The sequence below is a fragment of the Plecotus auritus genome, assembly GCF_963455305.1.
Source record: "Plecotus auritus genome assembly, chromosome: 12".
Taxonomy (NCBI): Eukaryota; Metazoa; Chordata; class Mammalia; order Chiroptera; family Vespertilionidae; genus Plecotus; species Plecotus auritus.
In genome coordinates, this window is record NC_137778.1 from 15,721,868 (window position 1) to 15,748,150 (window position 26,283).

Here is a 26,283-nt window from a genome sequence, read left to right on the forward strand (position 1 = left end):
AGGCACTTTGGCCTTGGTTGGATGATTGAGGTAAATAAATTTGGAAAAAAAGAGTTGTATGCACAATCTTTAGGATTTCCATTGTCTGTATTCAGTCACACACCACATAAAGACTATTCAGTCAACCACGGAACATATATACCACGACGCTCTCATCCTATATAATAAAAGCCTAATATGCAAATTGTCCCATTGAGTGGTCATTCGACTGGGAGTTTGACCCCTCTATGATATGCTCTAACCACCAGGGAGCGGCGCGGAACATGTTGGGCATCAGCGATGCGGCGCTGGCAGCGGGTACTCAGGTGCCAGCCGCCCACAAGAAACCTGCCCTGTACCCGTAAGGCCTCTTCTGGGTGAGTCGGGTTGTAGCCGCAGGGACCGCAGGGGCCAGTCAGCTCCCCGTGGGTTCGCGTAAGAGCCGGTTTGCAAGGCCGGCTGGGAGAGAGCATGCTGCCCATTGCCTTCTGTGTGGCACCACTGGGCGGCCCAGAGGACAACGCTGGACCCTGACCTGCAGTGTCAGGCCATGCTCACCGCATCTCCACGGGGGGACTCTGGCACCGTGACTCAGGTGGAGGGGGGTGCACAGGGGCCTGGGGGCCCAGGTGCTTCCCAGGGCCCAGAGGACAGCTGGGACCTACTCTTCCACTGTCTTCATGCTTCAATCGCCGACCAGGCCTAGGGACCGCACCCATGCACGAATTTCGTGCACCGGGCCTCTAGTAAGATTATAACAAAGTTGGAAGATTCCTATCACTCAGTGATGTGACATCATAGCCATCGTAATGTCCTAGCACAACATATTACTCACGTGTTTGTGGTAATGCCGGTGTAAACAAACCCACTGCAATGCCAGTTGTATAGAAGTATAGCATATACAATTGCAGGAGTAGACTATGCCATCAAGGTTTTGTGTAAGTACACACTATGATGTTCACACAATGACAAAATTGCCTGACGAAGCATTTCTCAGAACATCTCCCCATTGTTAAGAGGCGCATGACTCTGTAGACATATACACAGACACAAATATTTCCTTTTGGGATAAATGCTAAAACTTTCTCTGTCTCAAATTAACTTTTTGGAGGTAGAGGGAAAGAAATAGCAGGAGCTGACCACACCTCACTAGAGAAGTTGGGGAGCCTGACACTTAACCAGTCTCCTTTGGGATAGTCAGTTGTACCTCACTATAGACCCCATGAGAAGCTATGATGTAGTGCCTTGGTCGGCAAACTGCGGCTCACAAGCCACATGCAGCTCTTTGGCCCCTTGAGTGTGGCTCTTCCACAAAATATCATGGCCTGGGCAAATCTATTTTGAAGAAGTGGCGTTAGAAGAAGTTTAAGTTTAAAAAATTTGGCTCTCAAAAGAAATTTCAATCGTTGTACTGTTGATATTTGGCTCTGTTGCTAATGAGTTTGCCGACCACTGATGTAGTGGGAGGTAAAATAAATAATGAAGAGAAAAAAAAGGTAGAATTCGGTTGAACTAATTTACTTGAGAAAAGAAGTTTTTAATTTAGTCACTAGCAGTTGTGTATTTTCTTCTTGTGTTGCACATCAATTATTATGTCTGTCTTCCTTTCTAGAGTCTAACAGCCAAAGGGAGACAATGTCCATATTGTTCAGCCACCCATCTCCAGCACCTAGGATAGTGCCTGGCACATTCTAATCTGATGTGAACTATTTGTTGAACTAATGAAAATGTTTGTGCGCGTAGGCACAGCCTCTGAAAGAGTGCAGTGTTGTACAATTCTAGAGAGGCTAGCCTGAGCTATTTCATGAGATGCCAAGGAAACTCAAATTGAACCCAAGGCCATATGCCTGGTTTAACAGCCATTAACTCAGCTGATCTGCCTTGACTGGTAACTATGTTACCATGTGAGCACACAGCACACTGTGCCTGTCTGGCCCTTCGTAATCTTGGACAAATCTGTTCACAAATCACAGAAGCTTTGGAAAACCATCCTGACCCAGGTGATGGGATAAAAATGCTTCCCATAAAATGATAAAGTATTCTGTCACATCTATTTGATAGTGCAGTGTGACCGATTCCTTTGTTAAGACCAGAACAGTGAGGAGAAAGAAGTGACAAGAAAAATGAGAAAAGAATTCATGATAATGTTTTCACAAACATGCCTTATGCCATCCACATTAGCCTCCCACATCATTCCCTACTGGAAACTTTTGAACAAGTCAAATGTAGATAGGCTTTTGTTACCTGTGACCATTAAATAAAATTGTCTTTGTGCAAGGCCATAAAATAATTATTTTCTTTTAAATTAACAGCTTGTCATTATCTGTAATGTAAGAAGAACTTGATAGTGTGGATAATTCAAAGCATATTAGCTTGAAAGCTCTGGAATGGGTAGGTTCCTTCTTCAGCAACCAGCCTAATCACTTTTCCTTAGTACACGGAGCAGAGGAGAGGAATGTTTCTAGGAAGTGGTGAATTGGCCGGCCTTCCAAAGTCACCACAGATAATTTACATGATAATGAACCCCACAAATGAATGATGAAGGGAGGTGGGGGAGAGTGGTCAGGGGGTTACAGACCACATTCCAAATGGGTTTATCCTGGATTCCTATTCAGCTCAAATGCCTAATCATAAAATACTTACTTCAGCTTATAATGTACCCTATGGTCACTTGATCAGTTGAGTGATCTTTATCTTAACAGGGCCTATAATCAATAGTATTTATGACTTTCTCATTATCATCATTAGTGAGCAAGGCACAGGGAGATGGAAGACAAAGTCCTTTTTCTCAAGGAAAAGCAGTCAGAAAGAAGCACACTATTTGAATTACAGATATTTTGTACGCAACATGAAATACTAAGAGTCGTCCATGTAACCTGCTAAACATGAAAGAAAACACTCCATAACTATTTTGAGGGGAAAGGAGGGAGGAAAAGAAAGCAGGAGGGAGGGAGAAAGAGAGCGAGAGAATGAATATGTATTTGCCATATATCCACTATCCAGGGTTCATCCATGAAACACATATGCCCTGCCATCCGGAGAACAGAGCGGCAGCTGTGAAGGTTGGCTTCTGAGTCACCATCACTGAAGTGGAACTATTTGTACAAGTTCAAAGGCACCAAAGACCTTGGCAATCATCTGCCCTAGTGAATGTCAAGACATAGATGACATCACTGTAAACTGGTAAGGCTGAGGAAGATTTCCTATTTGAAATAGGGGCGCTCTGGGGATAAACAAAGCTTTTTCCCTTCTTTTAGACAGTGTCTTCATCCAGGAGTGTCTCTGACCCATGGCTCTTGATGATACATCATCTATCGGATTAGCAAACTGTGAGCTCTCTAGAGAGAGACGGTGGTTTCTGTAATAATTGTAAGATGGTAAAACATCTTATAAAAGTGGCCGTTGGCTTTCTTCAGTCAAAGGAGAAAGAGAGACTTCTGTATGAAAACAGACTAAAAAGACTAGGACCCCTTAGTTGCAAAAGTCAAGGCCTTGGGGTACCAGGGCAGTAAATCTATAAAAGGCACGGATCTGGATAGGATAATGTCACACCTACTTAATAGTCCCAGGAAGACATGGTTCATTGTCCCTCATAGAAGCATGAAGCAGCTTTTCCAGGACAGATAAAAAGAAACGAGCTAAATGAAAGCCAGAACTTGAAATCCAAGAAATGATGTAGGATGAAAATATAAAGAAACAGAAAAAAGAGTTTTAAAAACTTTTATAGAGTCTTGTTTGAAGGGAAGCTGGAGCAGTCAGCCTTATGTTCGTCACCTGCAAGGGCAAGATCTTGAGCAGAAAAGACATATTCTTTGCTGAAAAACTCATCTTTCTAACAAGTATTTGCATGTAGGTCACTGTGCTGGGTACTATTTCCAAAATCATAAGTCTACTCTATTCCAGTAGAGGAAATTTCATTAGGAGGCTGATCCACTCAGTAATAAAAAGATTAAGATTGCAAACACAGCAAGATGGGAGGTATAGGGGAAGGAAGGGGTAGTGTTAAGGATCCATACTGTCCTAATTTATCTGGAAATATTACCTTATTCCTTTTTTTTTTTTTTTTTTACAAATTGCTTTATGATTATAACCTTACTCTATGCTTCATAGCATCTCTATTGGGTTTGACTTCTCTCAGTTTAACCGCATTTCTCCGATGAGGAATCAGACCAAGAATAATTAGTTAAGCTCAAGGTCACGTAAATGAATGAGTGGTCAGGTGAGGTCCAGGTCTCCACTTGCCTGCTTTCCAACTCTGACTTGAATTCCCCCCTGTGCACAGGGTCTAAGATGGCTGTGCTCTCGACCAGCTCAGCACCTAGTGTGCCATGTTCCAGGGAAGTGCAGTGTCATTTTGATGAACCTATGAGATGCATTGAAGCTGTTAGGAACAGTTGAGAGATCACAGACAAGATCACCTGTTTTGGCCACTAACTCTTCAATCCTCAGCACTGTGCTCGGCCCTCCCACCCTTTCCTCCTGCCCCACCTCCCACAGTGCATCTCAAAGAACATCCACACATACAAAAGAGAATCACAGAGCCGTATGAAGAAGGCGCAGGCAAGTCCAAAACTCCAGGCTCTGTAACCGTTTTGAACACGCACTTTTGATAGTCTCTCCAGTTTAATTGGAAGAGTGAGATTTAGAACCAAGCAAAGTCAGGTGAACATAGCACTGGAACTCAAAATGAGTATGGTCCTCCTCTCTATTTCTTCTCTTCCTGTCGGTCACTGTCACCTGGTCTATAGGCAGGCCAGCTCTCATCTCAGCTGGCCAGCTCTACCTGAAGTATATGGAAGTCTGACAAAAAACCCAGGTTAAAGCTTCAAATGCAAGTTTACCTCCCCCCAAACCCTCCCTCTTCCTTTCAAATTGAGACATTTGTTTAAATCCAACCCTTCCTTCCAATGGCTAGAGACACTATGGGCTCTTATTTGGATTCCAGGAAAGAGATAAGATTGTGGGGACTCATCGATTCTTGGAGTTTTCTCCCCCACAATTACAAGAGCAGCAGCAATTTAAAAATAAATGTGAATGCTATAACAGTATTCACCTAAGAGAAAGACCACGTCCAGATTTAATACCTTAAAGGAGGCCTTTTAACTTAATGGATAGTCTGTAAAAGCAGAATTTTCATAGCATCTCAGAGGTTCATTTGGAACTGAGTTACTCAAGAGAATTCCCCCCAACCACCAGCACCCCCTTGCCCACAAAGGTCACCTGTTCTCTGCCACCTCAGGCACTCCTGACATTTGTGCCTCCTGGACAGACAGCCACCCCTTCTGTCTGCCCAGGCAGCAGTCTTTACGTGACACCTTTAATGGACTTGGTTGTCATTTTATAGATGGGAAAAATAAGACAAAAGACAGCACATAAAGAAACAAAGTTCAGTTTTCCCCAGAGAGCCAATGGGATTCAACTAGGACAACTATTCTCCCTATATCTCTTCCTCCAAGAGAACCCAACTCCCAATCTCTTCACGTGTAATTACAGGTTCAGTCATGGGATTGGTGAGCCTTTTTGAATGCTTTGCCCAAGGTAGCAATTTTGCAATCCACCGTAGCTGAAGTAAGTATAGACCTAAGCTCGCTCCAGTCTCCTTCTTGCTCCTCCATCCAGCGCCACGTCCCCACTTGGGTGAAAACACTTTGCATATAAACAAACTCCTCTCAAAGACACCTCAACCTTGACATTGCTTTCTCCCTTTTCCAAACTTGCTTCCTTTTAAAACACCTCGCGCTCTGCCATGCTCCCACATGAGGCCCAATTATCAGAATAATAATTAACAGGCCCTCATTATTTCGAATCAAACAATGCCCCCCATAATGAAGCCAAGAATAGCCAATGTGATCCCTTAAAATGAGGCGTGAGTTTCCTTACACCTTGGGGCGTCTAAGCCACTGAAACCATTAGGCACCGAGCTGCCCATAACGGCCGGGATAACATTGAGTCAAGGACAGTTAATGGGTGCCAGAGCACAGACCAAAGTGCTCCAAGCATGTCAGTCAAGACTAACCGGAGGCTAAAACATCAAAATGCAGGTTGGAGTTTTGACATTCCTGCAGGCTCTGAACGCCTCGCCAGTAAATTTTTAAAGTCAATATCCCCCTTATGCTCATGAACACTCTTCTGTCTGATGCGTGGGACTAATGTGGATCTGATTGAACTGTGACTAAAGTAGGACTTTAAAGGCAGCTTTGAATGTGTGGGGGGCGGAAAGGTTGTTTTTTTTTTTCCTGTGTGTGTTTTCTCTCTTTTTTTTTCCTTCCCCAGAAATGACTGTGATAATAATGAAGACCATGTACACAGATTATCACAGGCTGTGTCTTTCGACTTCAAGGTTATGTGATTAGAAAATTAGAAAAGCGACAAGATTAGAAAAACCGCAGAACATTTTGAAAGAAAGCTGTTTTATAAATTATCTGTGAGCAGGATTTACACAGAATCTCATAGATGGATCTTCTAATGTTTGGAAATGGATAAATGCAGCAATGCAAATAGAAGAATTGCTTTGGGGCCTACTCCTGGCAGAAGTTCAAAACCCATATTAAGTATTCTAACGCGCTGAATGCCTGTTACTTATATGTGTTTTTTAAATTGCCATGTACATATATAACGCAAAATATAACCATTTTGTAAATAAAAGCTAAAAATAACAATGAGATCATTGTTTCTCGAGATGCATGACTTTCCCCAGAATTGGAATAAAACCTTCACCTCCCTACCCTTTCTCTTCTCAACACCAAGACACCGATCAGGAAGCCCAGGCAGAACCAGGTGTGGGTGGCGGTCACCATCCTGCAGGTGGTAGCTCAAGGGGTGATAGCCGTTTTGAAACTCAAGTTACAGCTTCATTCCTCCTTAAATAAGGGGGACAATGACATTTTCCCATAGCCAGACCCAGGCTGGTCTAAATAAAAACACCATTAAAAAACCCACTCCTTTTGCTTTGCTTATCTGATGACATGGGTGTATTTCTGAAAAGGAGAAGCAGGGGGCTCTGTAAGTAAAGTTTGGGTAGAGGCTAACCCAGCCTTGGGCAAACTATGGCCTGCGGGCCGGATCCGGCTGTTCTATCCGGTTCTCTTGCTCTCCCCTCCGCTCCCTTACTTTGAATTTATATTAGTTCACACAAACACTCCATCCATGCTTTTGTTCTGGCCCTCCGGTCCAGTTTAAGAACCCATTGTGGCCCTCGAGTCGAAAAGTTTGCCCACCCCTGGCTAACCTGTGTCTGAGGGCCCCTTCTCAGAGTCCTTTCAACACCTAGAAGATGACAAATGATTGTTCTGCTTGGAGAATAGATCCTGAAGCCTCTAAAGTGTCCATGACTATACATAAAGGTATAAATGACAGTCATGTCATGATGACCTTTAACCTACTTAATGGAAACTTTTAAGTAGCATCCTGAAATTCTTAGCATCACTGGCACCTGATTTTGATCTCCCAGATATTAAGATATAAATAGGCCACCGATACACTCCTGGATCGAACTTGGATCTTCCAGAGCTCTCTGCTGGTGATGCCAGCAAGGTTTGGGTATAAAGGGCATCATAGTTAAAGCACACAGGTTGTCCTTGGTACCTGATGTTTTGATTTTTTAAAATCTATTACTTAGAACATGATCTAAATTTTTGAAATTATTTTGATATTCAAGTCAATATACTAGTATGTATATGCACACATGTGTGCACATATGTACATAGACACAGTGTAGTAGTACTTTCAAAAATTTAGAAATGTATCTTTCTACCTATCTATCTAAAATAAACTCTCAAATAATGCATCCCACAAGTTTTCTGCCTTTGTGGGTATTCACAGAAGCACCTCCATGAAATCTGGAACTGTGTTTCACTCATTCACTCAACCAATATTAATTAAGCACCTGTTATGTCACAAGAGTGATTTTAAATGCTTGGGATAGATCAGTGAACAAAACAGACTAAGATCCTAGACCTTATGGAGCTTACATTCTTGTGGAGGAGACAACATAAATACCAAAGCTAATTGCATCATATGCTAGAAGATGGTAAATGCTCTGGAAAATATAATAGGAGAGTGTAAGAGGAATCGGAGATGCCCAGAGGAGAGGGGGGACAGACAGTCACATGGAGCAAAGCCAGGCAGGAGGCATCTAAGTTAGCCACCCAGGTACATGGGAGAGAAGCCTCTGGGAAGCAGAACAGGCGAGAAAGTCTGTGGATATCTGGAGTGTTTTCAGAGTAGAATGGAGGCCAGGCCCAGCTGGCATGGCTCAGTGGTTGAGCGTCGGCCTATGAATCAGAAGGTCACAGTTCAATTGCCGATCAGGGCGCATGCCCAGGTTTCGGGCTCCACTGTACTTTATTATTACGTCTTTTGGAATGTAATAAGTAATCCCTGAAGATATTCCAGGAGAAAGGGGTTCCAAAGTCAAATAAGTCCTCATTTAGCAGATTCACAGATCACAACCCATGTGTGAAAGTCTCAGAGAAATTCCCCAGGAAATGACATGTATTACCTGAGCATTTTGAGAATTTACCCAAGCACACAGCCATTTCTTTTTCCCACTCCCACATACTTTTGCCACACTTCAGACAGCATATTCTATAGAACATACATTGAGAAAAGATGACCCGTATGAATTGGCAACCAGTGGCCTCCAGAATGACAACCCGCCGGCCCCCAACCCTGCCATTTCTGGACCACTCTGAATTCAGGTCATCTTCTCCATTGGGTGGAACAAAATCCACTGCCTTGAAATTTCTGCCTACAGACCCTAGTTTTACCCTTGGGACCATATAGAATACTCCTGGGCTGGAAAGGACTGCAGGATTTTTAATCATATAGAATTCAGTCTGGCCTCGTCACTTAATTACTAGCTGGGCAATTACTAAGACTCTGAATTTTAGTTTCCTTGTCTAAATGATCTTCCTTGTAAGGTCCTCCAATTAAGACTTGCCTCTCCAAAAGCCCTGGTCCAGATGGTTTCACGGGAATTTCACCAAACATTCAATGAAGAACTAACACCTATCCTCCTCAAACTATTGCAAAAAATTCAAGAGGAAGGAACACTTCCAAGGTCTTTTTGTGAGGCCAGCATTACCCTAATTCCAAAATCAGATAAAGACACTACAAAGAAAGAGAATTATAGGCCATTATCCCTGATGAACATAGTTGCTAAAATCCTCAACAAAATATTAGCAAATCGGATCCAGCAATACATTAAACAGATCACACACCATGGCCAAGTGGGATTTATTCCAGGGATGCAAGACTGGTACAATAATCGCAAATCAATAAATGTAATACATCACATAAACAGATTGCTAGACAAAAACCACATGATCTTATCAATTGATACAGAAAAAGCATTCAACAAAATCCAACACCCTTTTTTGATAAAAACTCTCAGCAAGGTGGTAACAGAGGGATCATAATAAAGCCATACATGACAAACCTACAGCCAACATCATACTCAATGGGCAAAAACTAAAACCATTTCCCCTAAGAACAGGAACAAGACAAGGATGCTCACTTTCACCACTCCTGTTCGACATAGTACTGGAAGTGCTAGCCATAGCAATCAGACAAGAAGAAGATATAAAAGGCAACCAAATTGGAAAGGAGGAAGGAAAACTCTCATTATTCACAGACAACATGATATTGTACATAGAAAACCCTAAAGACTTCATTAAAAAACTGCTAGATTTAATAAATGAATTCAGCAACATAGTAGGACACAAAATTAACACCCAGAAATCTATGGCATTTTTAGACTCCCATAATGAAATCTCAAAAAGAGAAACTAAAAAACAATCCCATTTACTATTGCAACAAAAAAAAAGTAAGATACTTAGGAATAAACTTAACTAAAGAGGTAAAAGAGATAGAGGAAGATATAAACAAGTGGAAGAATATACAGTATTCAGGGATTGATAGAATCAATATCATTAAAGTGTCCATACTACCCAAAGCAATCTATAGATTCAATGTAGTCCCTATTAAAATACTAACAGCATATTTCACAGACCTAGAACAAACACTCCAAAAATGTATATGGAACTAACAAACAAACCAAAAAACCGAATAGTCACAGCAATCTTGAGAAAGAAGAACAAAGTTGGAGGAATCACAATACCAAATATCAAGTTATATTACAAAGCCACTGTATTCAAAACAGCCTGGTATGGGCACAAGAACAGGCATATAGATCAATAGAACAGAACAGAGAGCCCAGAAATTGACTCAAGCCATTATGCTCATTTAATATTTGACAGAGGAGGTAAGAGCATGCAATGTAGTAAGGACAGTCTCTTCAATAAATGGTGTTGGGAAAATTGGACAGGTACATACAAAAAAATGAAACTATACCACCAACTTACACCATACACAAGAATAAACTCAAAATGGATAAAAGACTTAAATGTAATATACAAAATGATAAAAATCTTAGAAGAAACCATTGGCAGCCAAATCTCAGACATGTCTCGAAGCACTATGTGTGCTGATACATCTCTTAGGACCATGGTCGGCAAACTGCGGCTCGCAAGCCACATGCGGCTCTTTGGCCCTTTAAGTGTGGCTCTTCCACAAAATACCATGGCCTGGGAAAGTCTATTTTGAAGAAGTGGCGTTAGAAGAAGTTTAAGTTGAAAAAATTCAGCTCTCAAAAGAAATTTCAATCGTTGTACTGTTGATATTTGGCTCTGTTGACTAATGAGTTATCATCAACAAATCAACAAAGGACAAGTGCTGGAGAGGATGTGGAGAAAAGGGAACCCTCGTGCACTGCTGGGAATGCAGACTGGCGCAGCCTCTGTGGAGAACGGTATGGAGTTTCCTCAAAAAAATTAAAAATGGAACTCCCATTTGGAGTGAGACCAATTTGAGATAGAACATGATAAAAATAATGTTAACCCAGTAATACCACTTCTAGGAATATATCCCAAGAAATCAGAAACACCAATCAGAAAGAATATATGCACCCCTATGTTCATAGCAGTGCAATTTACAATACCTAAGATTTGGAAACAGCCTAAGTGCCCATCAGCAGATTCCACTGTGGTACATCTACACAATGGAATACTATGCTGCTGTAAAAAAGAAATAACTCTTATTATTTGCAACAGCATGGATGCACATGGAGAGCATTATGCTAAACAAAATAAGCCAGTAGGAGAAAGATAAATATCACATGATCTCACTCATTTGTGGAATCTAATGAACAACATAAACTGATGAACAAAAATAGATCCAGAGCCGAAATCGGTTTGGCTCAGTGGATAGAGCGTCGGCCTGCGGACTGAGGGGTCCCAGGTTCGATTCCGGTCAAGGGCATGTACCTTGGTTGTGGGCACGTCCCCAGTAGGGGGTGTGCAGGAGGTAGCTGATCGATGTTTCTCTTTCATCGATGTTTCTAACTCTCTATCCCTCTCCCTTCCTCTCTGTAAAAAATCAATAAAATATATTTAAAAAAAAAAATAGATCCAGAGACATAAAATCATCCAACAGACTGTCAAACCTCAGAGGGAAGAGAGGGAAGGCTAGGGGGTGGGAAAAAATTAACCAAAGAATTTGTATACATATATGCATAACCCATGGACACAGATAATAGTGTGGTGAAGGCCTAGGGCGGGAGAGTAGGGGTGGGCCAGAAGAGGTCAATGGGGGGAAAAGAGGGGACATATGTAATACTTTCAACAATAAAGATGAAAAAAGAAAAAGATTTGCCTCTCCAGCGCTTCCACGTAAGTGTTTCCCCTACATCCTTAAACACCTGTCCTGAATCCTGGACTGAGGAGTTCAGGCTTTATTTACTTCCTGTTCTCCTGGGTGGTGCCATTCTTAATAAAATAACCAAGCTTTCTCTACTGCAATTCTCCATGTTTAGTGTTTGGCTCTGTAGAGCCCCGGGTTCGAACTCTTTCTGCTCTGTAACAATGTGGAAGTCCTTATTGCAGGCGCATCTCCTGTGCTTTGGTAGGTCTGTCTGTTAGGAAAGGCATCCCTCACTGTGTCTATCATGACTTCCCCCTGGTTCTCTTCTCTGGAACCACACAGAACAATTTTTATCATGTTCTATCTCAAATTGGTCTCCGCCACCATTTATTTCTTTGCAACAATTGAGCAGATCTGAAGGAGCCATCTGAGGATTCCAGCTTCCAGAAGGTTCCTCTTCTTTCCTCAGCAACTGAAGTGCACCATAAAGTTTGACATGGCAACTTCCCTTGGTTTTCTCTTTTAAATAAAAATTTTCTATTATGATCACATTCATCACGTATAGTTCTACTAAGCAGGCTTGTTAGGTGGTGACCAGCCCTTTACTAGGAGAGAGTTCTGGCCGGGGTGGTCTTTAAGCCCAACCTCAAGTCAGCATTAGCTGCTGCTTAGAAAAAGGTTGCAAAACACCATCCCTAATGATTTAACAGCTTGTTCCCCAAAACACATTAACCTAGGGAGCTTTTAAATATGAAGAAATAATTATACCAACTCAGTATTGTCCTTCCTCAAAATTACATCACATCAGGGCTCCACTAGGTAAATTAATTTAGTAAAAGAACACACGTCTTCTAAAAATGAAAAACTGAACCCAGTGAAATGTTATTTCCAGTTGATGGCAGGAGGGTGGACAGAGGGGAAGGAAGAATTAATGAAAATATTCTCCTTTCCCAAATGAACACTTGGAGTGGCCGTACCCCAGCCAAATTAATTCACTATTATTTGCATTTCTAACTTGTTTTTATCATCTCCAAACCAGTTGGGGTCAGATTGGAATTGGGGGGACTGGGAGATGCCTTGGGAACAATATGCTCTAGCCCAGTGGTTGGCAAACTGCGGCTCGCGAGCCACATGAGGCTCTTTGGCCCCTTGAGTGTGGCTCTTCCACAAAATACCACAGCCTGGGCGAGTCTATTTTGAAGAAGTGGCGTTAGAAGAAGTTTAAAAAAATTGGCTCTCAAAAGAAATTTCAATCATTGTACTATTGATATTTGGCTCTGTTGACTAAGGAGTTTGCTGACTACTGGACTAACCAACCACAAGAGTCTGCATAAGCCTAGAACATACAAGCCCACAGAATCCCCACACGCTGTGCGTCTGCATTTGGTCGGGGTGGACAGGAATGGCTTTGCCTCTACTTGAAGAGGAAATAAGATTTGGGGACAAGAAAAGAAATAGCCTTCTAAGAGTCTATAACTGGGGTGGGCAAACTTTTTGACTCGAGGGCCATAATGAGTTCTTAAACTGAACTGGAGGGCCGGAACAAAAGCATGGATGGAGTGTTTGTGTGAACTAATATAAATTCAAAGTAAAGGAGCGGAGGGGAGAGCAAGAGAACCCTCCGCTCTTTCGACTCTGCGGGCCGGATAGAACAGCCGAACGGGCCGGATCCGGCCCGCAGGCCGTAGTTTGCCCACGTCTGGTAACATCATCTCAAATTCCACCATTAAATATTGTCCTCTTTTTGGGGAATTGTTGAAATTTTAAGTAGATAATGATATCTGGGTCATTTACACTTGAATGAACGTGAGTTTAATGGAATCTCCTCTCCAGCCCAAACAAGACCCTGAGCAATTTCAGGCCACAGGTCATGTAGTGGGAAGGGCCTTGCAGGAAGGAAATGGAGAAGCACACTTCACACAGCTTCGCCCCAGCCAAGGCTAAAAGGGCAACTCTGGGACTCCCAGGTCTGCTGGCCTCCTGGGGAGAGCCCTGTCCACCTCCAGCCCCTGCTGTAAAGTGGGGCAGAGCGGACCTCAGAGACAGCCTAGGCCTGGGTGGACTCTGAGAGCACTGACCAAGCAAATGGGGAGCCACTGGGCCTGCTTGAGCTGGAGCAGCTTTTTGTGGAATCAACCGCTACCCGGTAGCTCTTGGGTGTCATGAGACTTCATTTTTTCCATTGCCGTTTCCTTTGCTACAAAGAATCTCTCTGCCTTTTGGCCACCTTTTGAAGTTACCGGCAGGGCGTAGCTGCATATCCGTACTTTTATAGGCTTCCTAATGACCTGCTTAATTATTTGCTTTCTTTAGGGCTAGATTTGCAGCTGATAGGCCCTGGGAGTCTGGGCTCTGAAGCAGTCTGGTCTCCCGGATGGGTCCAGCAGAGTTCCAGGCATCTTCATCACTGAATTCCAAGAGTCTGTCTCCCTGGGGCACCCAAGGCTTGAGCGTGAAGCTTTATTTGTGTTTTATTTATTCATTAGATTGGCAGAGGCCTTCTCTCCAGGGAGCTCTAGGTGCCCAACATGAAATTAGCATCTACATTTCCCAACGAAGTTGACTGATTTGGAATCCTCTGCAGCCTTTCCTGTGTTCTGAGGTTTAAACAGAGCTGGAAACCAAGAACACTTAAATGACAAAAACCTACCAACTTTTCCACCCATGCTCTTGGCAGAAATTGCTATTTCAGTATAGATTTTTTTTTTCCTTCTGAGTATGGACACAGTCTCTGAATTTTTCTTAATATAGTGTTCAAGGCAGCGACTGGGATCTGTCCAAGATATTGTTTGAGTTGGGATCTCTCTGCCATTCTTCATCTCAGTCCTTCACATCTCCAAAGCCACTGGGAAGTGGTGACAAACCCTTTCTTAGACTTCTCTGTGGAGTAGAGAGCTGGCCAGAGTCCACTTTGGATATTCACTCTCCAGAGAGTGTCTTAAGAGTGTATTTGGTAAAATACACACTAAAGTTAAATCTGTGAATGCATTTCTTGGACTTTCTTTTAATCCTCATGTGCTTGCATCTAACATGCCTAGGGCAGTGTCTGGCATAACAGGCACTAAATCAAATGTGTATCAATTAGCTGTGATGAGCATGGGGGGTTCATTCATCAACTTTTTTTCCACTTGCTGTAGCCCACTTCTTTACCTCGAAATTAGATTATGTAGAAATCCAGGTCTACATAAAAACAGAGCTTCCCTGAATTCTTGACTATTTAATTCTTATTTTATCAGGAACTCCAAGAGAATACATTTTATTGAAAGTGGCTTTTCTTGTCTCCCTCCCTGCTTCCTCCTCTGTCCCACTGTCTCTGTGCATTGCTATGGAGTCTATTTTCTGGTTGAATTTGACACCTAATAGTCATCAGCAGATTGCATCCAATTAGCAGCCATTATATTCTTCAGTTACTTTCTGTTTGGACATGAGTTTATTGATCTGGTAAGATTTCATTCTTCAGAAACATAAACAACATGCCATTTAATTCAGCCTCAGTGCTGTCTCTAAGCACCAGGAAACAGGCATTTAAAGAGGCAGTGTAAGGGAGGGAGAGGATGAGGGAGGAAGGCTATCTATTACCTCTTTCGAAGAAGAGGGGGAAGACATCGGGTTAAACCTTGATCACTATCATTTCACCTTTGGACTTTTATTAAAACTGTTTGACAGAGATGTGTTGGCAGATGGAGTGGGAAGATAAATGGGCCTGTGTGAATAGGTTTAATATCAAAAGTGGAGAGGAGTCACGGCACGTTTTCCCATCCAGAAATTGTTCACGTCCACAAGATTTGCAGGTTGCTGTTGGTGATCCTGTCTGGCTCAGGGGGCCAAAAGGTGAACATGATTGAGGTACCTTTTGCTATGAATATTTCACAGCCTGAGTATCCCTTTTTCACTTGGGGCTGTGTGCTGACTGAGGGCTTCTTCAGGATGAGTCCTCAGTTGACTGATGAATACAAAACGCCTCTCTGAACAAAAGGCATTCAAGATTCGCTGAAGACAAGACAACCTACTTTGGTTTCTGTGTCTGGTACCGGGGTATCAGCGGAGATAAAACACTGAGTGACAGGGAAGCGAAATACAGAATAACACAATCTATTGTTCTCCCATTGACTGTAAGGATAATGGGAAAGTTAGCAAGTCACCGTAATGTCAGGGACCGCTGTGAACTTGGGAGAACTCAAGGATCAGAAAGTAACATGAAACAAGGAGGGAAATGCAGATAATATTGGGTTACTGAACATTCTCAAATTGTACTGAAACGCATCCCATCCCTTTGGAGGGGGCATGTTTTTGACAAGGAAGACAATGGGAAGGAACTGGCAGCTGTAACAATATCACCATTTTCTTTTACTACGGGCCGTAATGTGAACTTCTTAGAAGACACCTTCTTTCACCACGGCTTTGTTGTACAGTCTATTGAGGAGCCCAGAGACCAAAGTCGCTGCCTTGTTCCGGGGCCCGTCTAAAACCAAGGAACCTGGCCCTGCCAGCCAACGCCAGCTGCTCTGCTGTGGATTACAGAGCAGGTTTGCAGCCCAGGGTGGAGGAAAGGAACTCAAAGGGAATGCGAGAAGCAGAGAGGGAACAGGCCGGGTGAAGAATTTGGAGCATGGGAGTGAAAGAGTAGGAGGGGAAAAATGAAGGTGGTGGAGGAAAAGAAATGGAATTTTCATAGTGGGAAGAGACTGTGTATACCATTCCCAGGTCTGAGTAAAGTTCCCCTCCAACACAATCAAACAAAACAACAGAAAAAGAACTGAATCACCTTTGGAGTGATTTTCTTGGAGCCAGAAATCTACCCTCAGATTAACTATTTTCTGGGGGGGGGGGGGGAATTTAGCTAATGCTTAGTAACATTTTTAAAATCTGTGACATTCCTGCACTAAAACATCCTTTCCCAAACACACGCAATGAGGAAAGCACCTACTTACAACTCATAAGAATGCTGATGAAGGCTATGAACTCTCTCTTGTAGAAAAATGAACATCCAGATATCTAATTTTGCACACAAGCTCTGGGTTCACACACTCCCAAAGTCCATTTACTATAAACCTCTCAGAATTCCACAGACGTAGGTTCAGAATTGCTATTCCAGAGTGTCTAACAAACACCTGGCATGGAATAAGTGCTGAATAAACTCTTAAACAGTTTTGAATTATGCAATATTCTGGTCAACTGAATATTCTAGTTTGCTAAAGTGTACCGCGTGTGCCTTCACAACTGATTGTCAAGGGACTAGAGATAAGTACAATGTTTTCAATATCAAAAGCATACTCATTGCAGTAAAAACCTTTATGGTTTTGGATGATCCAGAAGGCAGATTTTCATGACTGCACGCCCCCTTTTCATAGTAGATGAAAAGCCCAACTGTTGTTCAAATTAATCTCAGGTCAGATGGACCATTATTGAGCTTTAGGCTTGTTTATATGTAAAATATTATTTCTTTCCAATGCCATCTCTTAACTAGGTATATGAAGTTTTTTTTAGGTGTCTGGATTCAATTTGGCAGTTTCTTAAACTCCAGTCTATGACTGATATATATTAGTATATATTTCCTGAAGGAGGAAATTCTAGAATTGACCATGCTATTGCTAAAACCTTTCTTAAGACAGTTCATTTAGGAAGACTGGTTCCCATGGGACCCACCTCTTGGAGTTAGTTAAGTGTGTTAAAGGTATTTATTTCCAGACAAATTGGCTTATAAATATGAACCAGCCCGTGAAAGGCAGTCCATCAGACAAATCTTGAGGGAACTATTCTTTCTACTTTAGGGACTCATGTTATGAAAGATCTAATAGGTAGCTCCTATTCCTACCACCAGCTTTGTGTATTTTAGCTAACACTGAATGTGACCATTCCTCCTAATTTACTTAATACAGCAGCCCCCAAGGGCTTGTAAAACCTTAATTGGACAGTTAATATTAAGACATTAAGAAGACTGACACAGGGAGAGAGGCTTTATAACCATGAGGGACATTTTATTGGCTGAGGCTTTCTGAAAGCACCATTTTAATTGTCTCTTGAGTAGCTTCCCTTGTCCTATCAGCCATCAAGAGGTAAGAGACGAGATGAAGAGTTACCCACATTGAATAATCGTGGACTTCACGCTCCAAGTCTTCATTAAAGAAGGACTTGTTGGAATGAATGAAGAAGATGAAGCTGTAGTCAGGGTAACAGGAAATAAAAATACAAAAGTCCACTCAAGGACTTTAAATCCTATTGCAAGCCTCTTGTTTCAAGTGCATTGTTTAAAGTGTCCTGAAACATTGCAATTTTCTCTTTATTTCTGGAAATTTTAGTTACTGTTAGCTTCTGACTACTACTTACACTAAAATTCTTTAGAAAACACGCAAAGGCTGTGTTCTTTAGTGGGAGAAGAACAGGGAATCTGTTCTGTGGTGTTTGTAGAAGATGGAGCCATCACTGGCTGGAAGCTGGCAAGCATGAATACCAGTACTCAGGGTGGGGAAGAATTGGTGTGAGACCAGCAAGTTGGTCACTAGAAGACAGTCTTTGGCAAAGAATGCTCTAGCTCACCACAGTTTCCAACCTTTCGATGGTGGTCACTTCTCCCCACCTCCAAGACCTAGATCTGAAACACTTTATAGGTCGGATGAACCTCAGACTCAGCCAGCAGCTGCTGTCAGAACAGGAAGTTGGGTGAGACCAACCCGAGATGCCTATTAAATCGAGAAAACCTTCCAAAAGAGCTCAAGGCCTTTATAGCGAGAACATCTTGCTTCTGGATTTAATACAGAATTGGAGAATGTGAGTGTCAGACACAAGGGCTGCCAAAGAACCCAGAGGGAAGAAGCTCTAATGTGAGTTCCAGCCCAGGCCTTTCCACCCAGACGTCTTCCCCAGAGGAAGTACATCTTGCACTACCTGACCGAATCATTTTAGCACTTTCCTTTCTGCAGCTCTTCTGCTTATCTTGACTATCATTCCAGAAGGCTTTACAGTCCCTCCTTGGAGCAATGATACCCTGAGAGATTGGGGGAAGTTCTGGGGGACTATAAAGAGATGAATCAGCACACTTGATGGGGTTGATGGCAACGAGGGCCAACTGGCAGAGCTTCTTCTGATTGAGGGAGATGTGCTGTTGTCCTTCACCTTCTTGGTCTCATCTGGTTGTTGGTAAGGACTTAGTTTCCATCATGCATCCCAACACATCCCAAAATTGGAACGCCAGCTCCTCCATTCATCTCCCTGGATCTCCATCTCCCTATATTTCTTTTCCCACCTTGCTGACTGACATTTACTGAATAGTTACTCAGGGTCAAGCACTGTTAGAAGCACTTTACATACATTAACTCGTAATCCTTACAACAACCTCATGTAGATTAGAATTTGTGAGCCCCATTCTACAGATTAAGACACTGAGGCACAGAAAGTCTGAGTAACTTACCCCAAGTCACACAGGTAGCAGATGATGGAGCAGGGATTTGAATCCAGGTAGTCAGCCTTTACTCTCCATGTTCTGATTCCGCTTTGCCTTGCTTCTGTAGGATTAAGTGAGATATTTGTGTATAGATAAATATCCTATTATACACTTATAAAACATACAGAAATCAGAAATTACACAGAAGAAATGATAAAAAAAATATATAAATTCAAATAATTATCCCTACTCTTCAAGAGACTGTCTTGCTCACTCTACATTGTAGACCACTGAGAAGCTCACATTATTTTATCTGGCCCACAAAGACTGAAGAGAGAGCCTTGACCATCAGATTACCTCACTTCATCACAATGTTTTACTCCTTATCCCTTCAGTCCAGGTTCTAATCCATGGAGTCTGAACTGGGAAGGAAGACCCTATTCTCCCTTACATGGGAGTAAATGAACCAATATATTACCCTGTAACTACACCACATCTGGCTAAACCTAGCCAAGCCAAATGGCATTAGGCTGGCTGCTAACTTCTGGGGCCTTCTGTCACCAGGAGACTCTGGGTGCGGGAGTGGTACCAAGATGGGGATGCTGCCTTAGGCTTCCTCATTCGAAGATGGAGCTCTGACAGGGGCTCCCTGTAGCTTAGTCTCCCAAACCCTATGGCACACTCAGGCATGATCTCCCCTTCTCCCTGAAGCACCTTCCCACTCCTGGACCACCCTGGCCACTCAGGAGGGAGGCACTGTGCAGAAGCCAGAGGAGGGAGGTGGGGGAAGGCTGCCCCACAGGGCTGAAGGGCAGCTGTTTATATTATAATTAAGGTTTCACAGCATAAACTGAAATGTAGCTCGACTATTCCAGCAAGGCACTGGAGGTAATTACACTGCTAGAGGCAGACTCCACTGCCAATTATTTCCCTCCCTAATTGAATAACTTAGGCCACACTGCAGTGAGGCAGGCAAAGGGAAAGGCTACTTCCAAATATGGATGTTCCTTCAGAGGCCTCCAAACAGCTCAAAGCTTAACACACCCTTTTCCTAACATCCTTTCCCAGGAGTGTGGTATAGAGGATAAGAATGCAGGTCCTGGAGTCCCAGTACTTCCTGGCTTGGGCAGATTACTTAAACTCTGTGAAGGTTCCCTCATCTATAAAATGGGTCTAATTGAAGTATAGACTTCATAGCACTATTGTGGGGATTAAGTACATATAATAATCCTGGCACACAGAACACATTGAATGCAGCAGAGTGTGCACCTGTAGAGGAGCAGGTCCTTTTATCTTCCCTGAACAGATAGGTAAACTGAGGCAGAAAGCACACCTAGTCTCACGTGGAATAGCACTAGATAAAATGATGCTTTCTTGGCTCAAAAGGAGTGATCGCCTTTGAGTTATAGAGGAAATGGCCTCCCCCAAGAAAGTTGGACGGATCTTTATGATACATAGACCCTGGAGGGAAAACCAAGATGGGGGAGTAGGTAAATACCAGTACTCACAGCCTCCTACAACCACATCAAAATTACAACAAAAATACAGGACAACCATCATTCAGAACCACCTAAAATCTGGCTGAATGGAAGTCCTACAACTAGAGAAGTAAAGAAGAAAGCACATTGAGACTGATAGGAGGGGTGGAGGTGCAGAACAGGCTGGTCTGACACCCACGTGTGGCATGTTTTTAATCGGGAGTGACATCTCTGCTGTGGAGTCCTCCCTGAGGAGCAAGCATCTCAGTCCCAAACCAGACCCCCAGCCCAGGGTTCCAGAGCTGGGAAGAGAAGTCCCCATAACTTTGGGCTGTAAAAGCCAGCGGGGATTATGCCTGAGTGACATGGAGGCTGCTGGAAACCCAGGCAGTACTCTTAAAAGGCCAGCACATGGACTTCTACAGTCCCACTTCCTCTGAGATCCAGTGCCGGGCAGCAGCTTTGGGGGATCCAGGGATACACAGAGAGGAACTAGATTGTCTGGCATTGAAGCAGGAACTCAGGGGTGGCTTTCTCCCAGAGTGGGGTGCTCACAGGGATCATTGTTCCTATACTGAGACTTTCCCTGTTGCAGAACTAACTGGCAGACATATCTGAGTTTTCATCAGCATGGCCCACACTATTTGCTCTGCCCTGGTGATTCACTGAGATCCCACCCCATACAATTTGCAGTTTGCAGTGGCTTTTCCATATGAATGGCCTGTCCTGGCTCAGGCTTCAGACTTTGCTAAAATCTCTCAAAAAAGCACCAGCTGGCATCAGCATGTCCCAAACCTATCAATAAAAGGCCCAAGACCTGGCACTAGCACCAGCCTGCCTTGTCACAGCTGGGCCTCGCCTGGGCACTTCTGAGCCCCATATAAGAAGCAGCCATTTGAAGATCTCTCTGTAGCTCCTGCCAGGTGGCCCCAGGCAGTGGCTGACCGTGCACCTCCCAGGAGGCCCCAGAGCCAGTGCACTCAGTGGGCAACTTTAAACCATACCAGATTACAACTCTACACATCCACAAGCAACACACTCAAGGGGCAGACTCAGTGAGCACCAAAGCCCCACTGAAGCAAGTCCTGCACCATTGGGGTGTTTCCTGCACAGCAACTCTCCAACTATAGTTGCAGCTGGTCCTCACAGCCAATTGGCTTGAAGGTCAATTCCTCCCAGTGAACGCCAACAGCAATCAAGGCTCAACTACAATAAGACTGTGAACACAGCCCACACAGGAGTGCACCTAGAGTACCCAGCATGGGTGACTGGGGAGGCTGAGCCACTGTGCCCTACAGGATAACTACTACGCAAGGCCACTGCACCACATTCCAGGAAACATAGCAGCCACCTAATACATAGAAAGAATCACAGGGAAGCAGCCAAAATGTGGAGACAAAGAAACATGTCACAAATGAAAGAAATGAAATGGAAGCAAGCAAACTACTAGATACAGAGTTCAAAACAATGGTTATAAGGTTACTCAAGGATTTAACGAGAGCTTCAAGGGACTTGGTGAGACTGTCAAGGATCTTAATGAACATTTTAAAGACATGAAAAAGGACAAGTCAGAAATTAAGCATACACTAACTGAAATAAAGAATAATTTATAGGGATGCAATAGTAGAGTGGATGATTCCAAGAATCAAATCAATGATTTGGAATGTGAGGAAGAAAAAAATACCCAATCAGAAGAGCAAAAAAAAAAAAGAATTAAAAAATATGAAGATAGTGTAAGGAGCCTCTGGAACAACTTCAAGCATACCAACATTTGCATTATGAAGGTGCCAGAAGGAGAAAAGAGAAAGAGCAAGATACTGAAAACTTATTTGAAGAAATAATGACAAAAACTTCCCCCACCTGGTGAAAGAAATAGATTTACAAGTCCAGGAAGCGCAGAGAACCCCAAACAAGAGGAACCCAAAGAGGACCACACCAAGACACATCATAATTAAAATGCCAAGAGTTAAAGACAAAGAGAATCTTAAAGCAGCAAGTGAAAAACAGTCAGTTACCTACAAGGAAGCTCCCATATGACTGTCAGCTGATTTCTCAACAGAAACTTTGGAGTCCAAAAGGGAATGGCAAGAAATATTCAAAGTGATGAAAAGCAAGGACCTACAACCAAAATTACTCTACCCAGCAAAGTTATCATTTAGCAGTGAAGGTCAGATAATGAGTTTCACAAACAAGAAAAAGCTAAAAGAGTTCATCACCACCAAACTAGTATTACATGAAATGTTTAATGGTATTTTTTAAGAGGAAGAAGAAAAAGAAAGATAAAAAATATGAACAATAAAATGGCACTAAATACATCTCTATCAACAATTGAATCTAAAAATCAAAATAAACGAACAAGGAATCTAATGAACAAAATAAACTGATGAATCAGAGGCATGGAAACATGGAACAGACTGACGAATTTCAGAGGGAAGCGGGGAGGGAGGGTGGGAAGAGATTAACCAAAGATCTTATATGCATATATGCATTACCTATGGACACGGACAATAGGATCTTAATGAGCATTTCAAAGACATGAAAAAGGACCAGTCAGAAATTAAGCATACACTAACTGAAATAAATAATAATTTATAGGGATTCAAAAATAGCGTAGATGATTCCAAGCAAAGGCCTGGGGCAGAGTGGGAACCTGGTGGAGGGAGACAATGGGCGGGGAGGGGGGGGAGAGAAGAGATATTTGTAACATTCTCAACAATATAGTTTTGGTTTTTTTTTATTAAAGAAGATATAAATAAAAGGAAACATCCCCTCCTCTCCCACCGCCCCCCCCCCCAAAAAAAAGATATACAGTCCCTGAAAGGGTTCACCACTCTCCCCTTCTCAGGATTCACACAAAGTACTAGTACCAAAGTACACGCTGTACCCTGGTACCTACCCAGTCCGAGGGCAAGCCCATGATTAATGGCACATATATTTGTAGGGTGCTTTCTCTATTAACATTTTATTCTACTTTGCATCCATTATTTCCATTGACCCGCACCTGGAAAGGAAAAGCATCACTCCTAGTTGACAAATGAGAAGCTGGAGCCCAAGAGAGATTAAATGAATCACGTAAGCTCAACCAAGGACTAAATACAGTTCTTCTGCCTCCAATTTCCCCCACTGCTCCCCAGGGTGAGGGTCTATTCCCTCCCAGAGTTAACCACACACTCCTTCCCAATGTCCAACTCTTTGGCCATTGACATCACAGTGTTTGAAACATCTCAAAAGCCAGAGACAGGAATTCTCAAAATTTGGGGTGCATATGAGTCTCTTGCAGAACATGTTTTAAAAATGCTGGTTCCATGGCCATACTCCCAAGGGTTCTGATTCCCTGGGTCTAAGATGGGGTTCCAGGAGACTGAAGTTTAGCAATTTAACAAAGTTTCCAGGTATTTCTGATTTCAGTGGTTCAAGGATCAGGTTCTGAGAAACACTAAAAAAAGAACCAAGGATGAACAGCAGAGGCCTCTGAAACTCCACCTTGTGGCCTCAGTTCATTGCCTTAAATTTTCTGAACTTCAGTTTCCTTAAATGTGAATGCAGATAATAATATTTACCTTAGAGGGGTTTTGTGACAATTAAATGAGATGGTGCATGGAAGGTGCTGAGTACAATGCCTGGTACATAGAAAGTGCTCGGTCATGTTAGTAATTGCAAGTATTACTGCTGCTGTTGTCATTAATATTGAAATATAGCCAAGCCCAGTGTTACTCATGGGGTGAATGACGATAGCTAATACTTTATCATTTGGAATCATTAAATCTATAGAAAATTGGGATATAAAAGAAACCTAACTGGGATTTGATAAATTTAAATCAGTTTTAATAAGCGACTCATTTAGCTGCCTTGGTGAGGGGCTGTTGTTAGATAAACTACTGTTTGGACAAACAGGAGTTTGTTCTCTAATTGGCAGACACTGGTTATTGGTAGGAAAGGGAGGCCCTTGGTGGATGTGCTGAGAGGTGCTTCTTGAGACTGGCTTTAAATTGATGTGGTCTGCACACAAAAATCAACAGCAGTCACCACTTAGGTGGACGAGGATGGTAGACCCAGTCACGCCCGATTCCTCCTAACTCTCCTCTGTTCTCCAGGAGCTTTCACTGGGTGACTTGGGCCAATGTCTGGTGGTGCCCTCTGTGTCCTCTGACCACTCAGTAGCATTTGATGCAGTATATACTCTGGCTCTCCTCCTTGAAGCACCACAAGTGCCTGGTTTTCTTCCTAATACCAGGACACTCCTTGGCAGGGTCATCCTCCTCTTCCAAATGCATAATAGTTTAAAGTAAGTAGGGGCTCAGTCCTTGGGCCTCTTCTTTATTAATGTATATCCCTTTGTCATTTCTCGCATTCATGGATTTAAATATCAGGTTGAATCATAAGAAACATCTGATATTCAATCTTTTTCAACTACAAAAATGGCGATTTCAATGCTATGTCTATGCTAACTCCCGAATTCATGTCTCCATCCCCGGACCTCTCGTAAAGCTCCAGCCTCACTTACCCAACTGCCTACCCAACGCCTCCGCTTGGATGTCTAGAAAGCATCTGCAGGTTAACCCAGGCAGTTCAGAGTGCAATCTAGGCTTCCCTGCCAGGTTTGCTCCCCTTCCAGTCTTCCTACCAGCTTAGGACAACTTCCAGTTGTACAGACCAAAAATCTTACAGTCTTCCTAGCCTCCTCTTTCTATCACAAGCTACAGAAGTCAGTCTGTTAGCTCTAACCAGACTTCTCACATCCCCACTCCTATCGTCCTATAGTTGTTGCCTAGATTAGTGTAACAGCATCCTAATTAGTTTCTGCTTTGCCCCCTGGGCCCCCTATATTCTGTTCTCTGTTCTGCAGTCACCATGACCTTTCTAAAGTGTAATTCATGCCATGCCACTCTTCCCGCCCCAAATCCTCCGAAGTCTTCCCATCATATTCAGGATAAAATCCCTGCCTATTTTCTGACCCTTGATTGCCATTGTAATCTTAATGTTCTTTGCCTTCACTCAACTGTAAATCAAGCCTTTGTACCTCCTATTTCCTGCCTCTAACACCCTCACTCCACTCATTCAAGTTTCTATTTAGATGTCACTTACCCTGAAAAGGCTTTCCCGGACCATCCTATTCTCAGGCAATACTTATCTCTTCACCCTGCATAACTTCATATACTTACTACATGATAGTATATTATATAATCATGTGTTTATGTGTTTGTTGTCTATCACCCAACTAGAAGCTAAATTCTCTGAGGGCAAGGATTTTTGGTGGCTTGGTCAGTGCTCTATGCTAGTGTCTGGTCCAGAGTAGATGCTAATAACTATTTGTTAAATGAATGACTGGATTGATGAATGAATGTGCCAGGTCCTCAGCTATATACCCTTTGAGAGCTTGATGGTTGACAAATTAGGCCAACAATTTAATAATGATGTGGGTTAGGATTGTGCTGCAATGTGAGTTTGTAATTCTTGGAATATTTTCCTTGAATATGATCAATGCTACCTCCTTCTCCCATCAGGGTGGCAGATCCCAGAGCAAGGGGTTAGTTTCTCTCCTTTCATTCTATGTATCCAAAATGTGAAGACTCAGCTTTTCATGCAGTGACTATGACATCTTTCATCTTTGGTGCTGGCTGTCACAACACACACACACACACACACACACACACACACACACACACACACACACACCAATAATGATAAAAACAATCACAGGCTTTTACTTGAGATCTTATGATGTACCAAACACGATTCTAAACT

At 42.8% G+C, this 26,283-nt stretch overlaps 1 long non-coding RNA gene across 1 annotated transcript in view; it reads right to left on the reverse strand.

The window, feature by feature from the left end:
* The window catches only part of LOC308236990, a 203,042-nt gene that overhangs the window by 19,222 nt on the left and 157,537 nt on the right, over positions 1-26,283 (reverse strand). The window contains exon 4 of the long non-coding RNA XR_013959395.1: positions 19,088-19,181. This is a non-coding gene — a long non-coding RNA (uncharacterized lncRNA). The remainder of the gene's footprint in view (positions 1-19,087; positions 19,182-26,283) is intronic.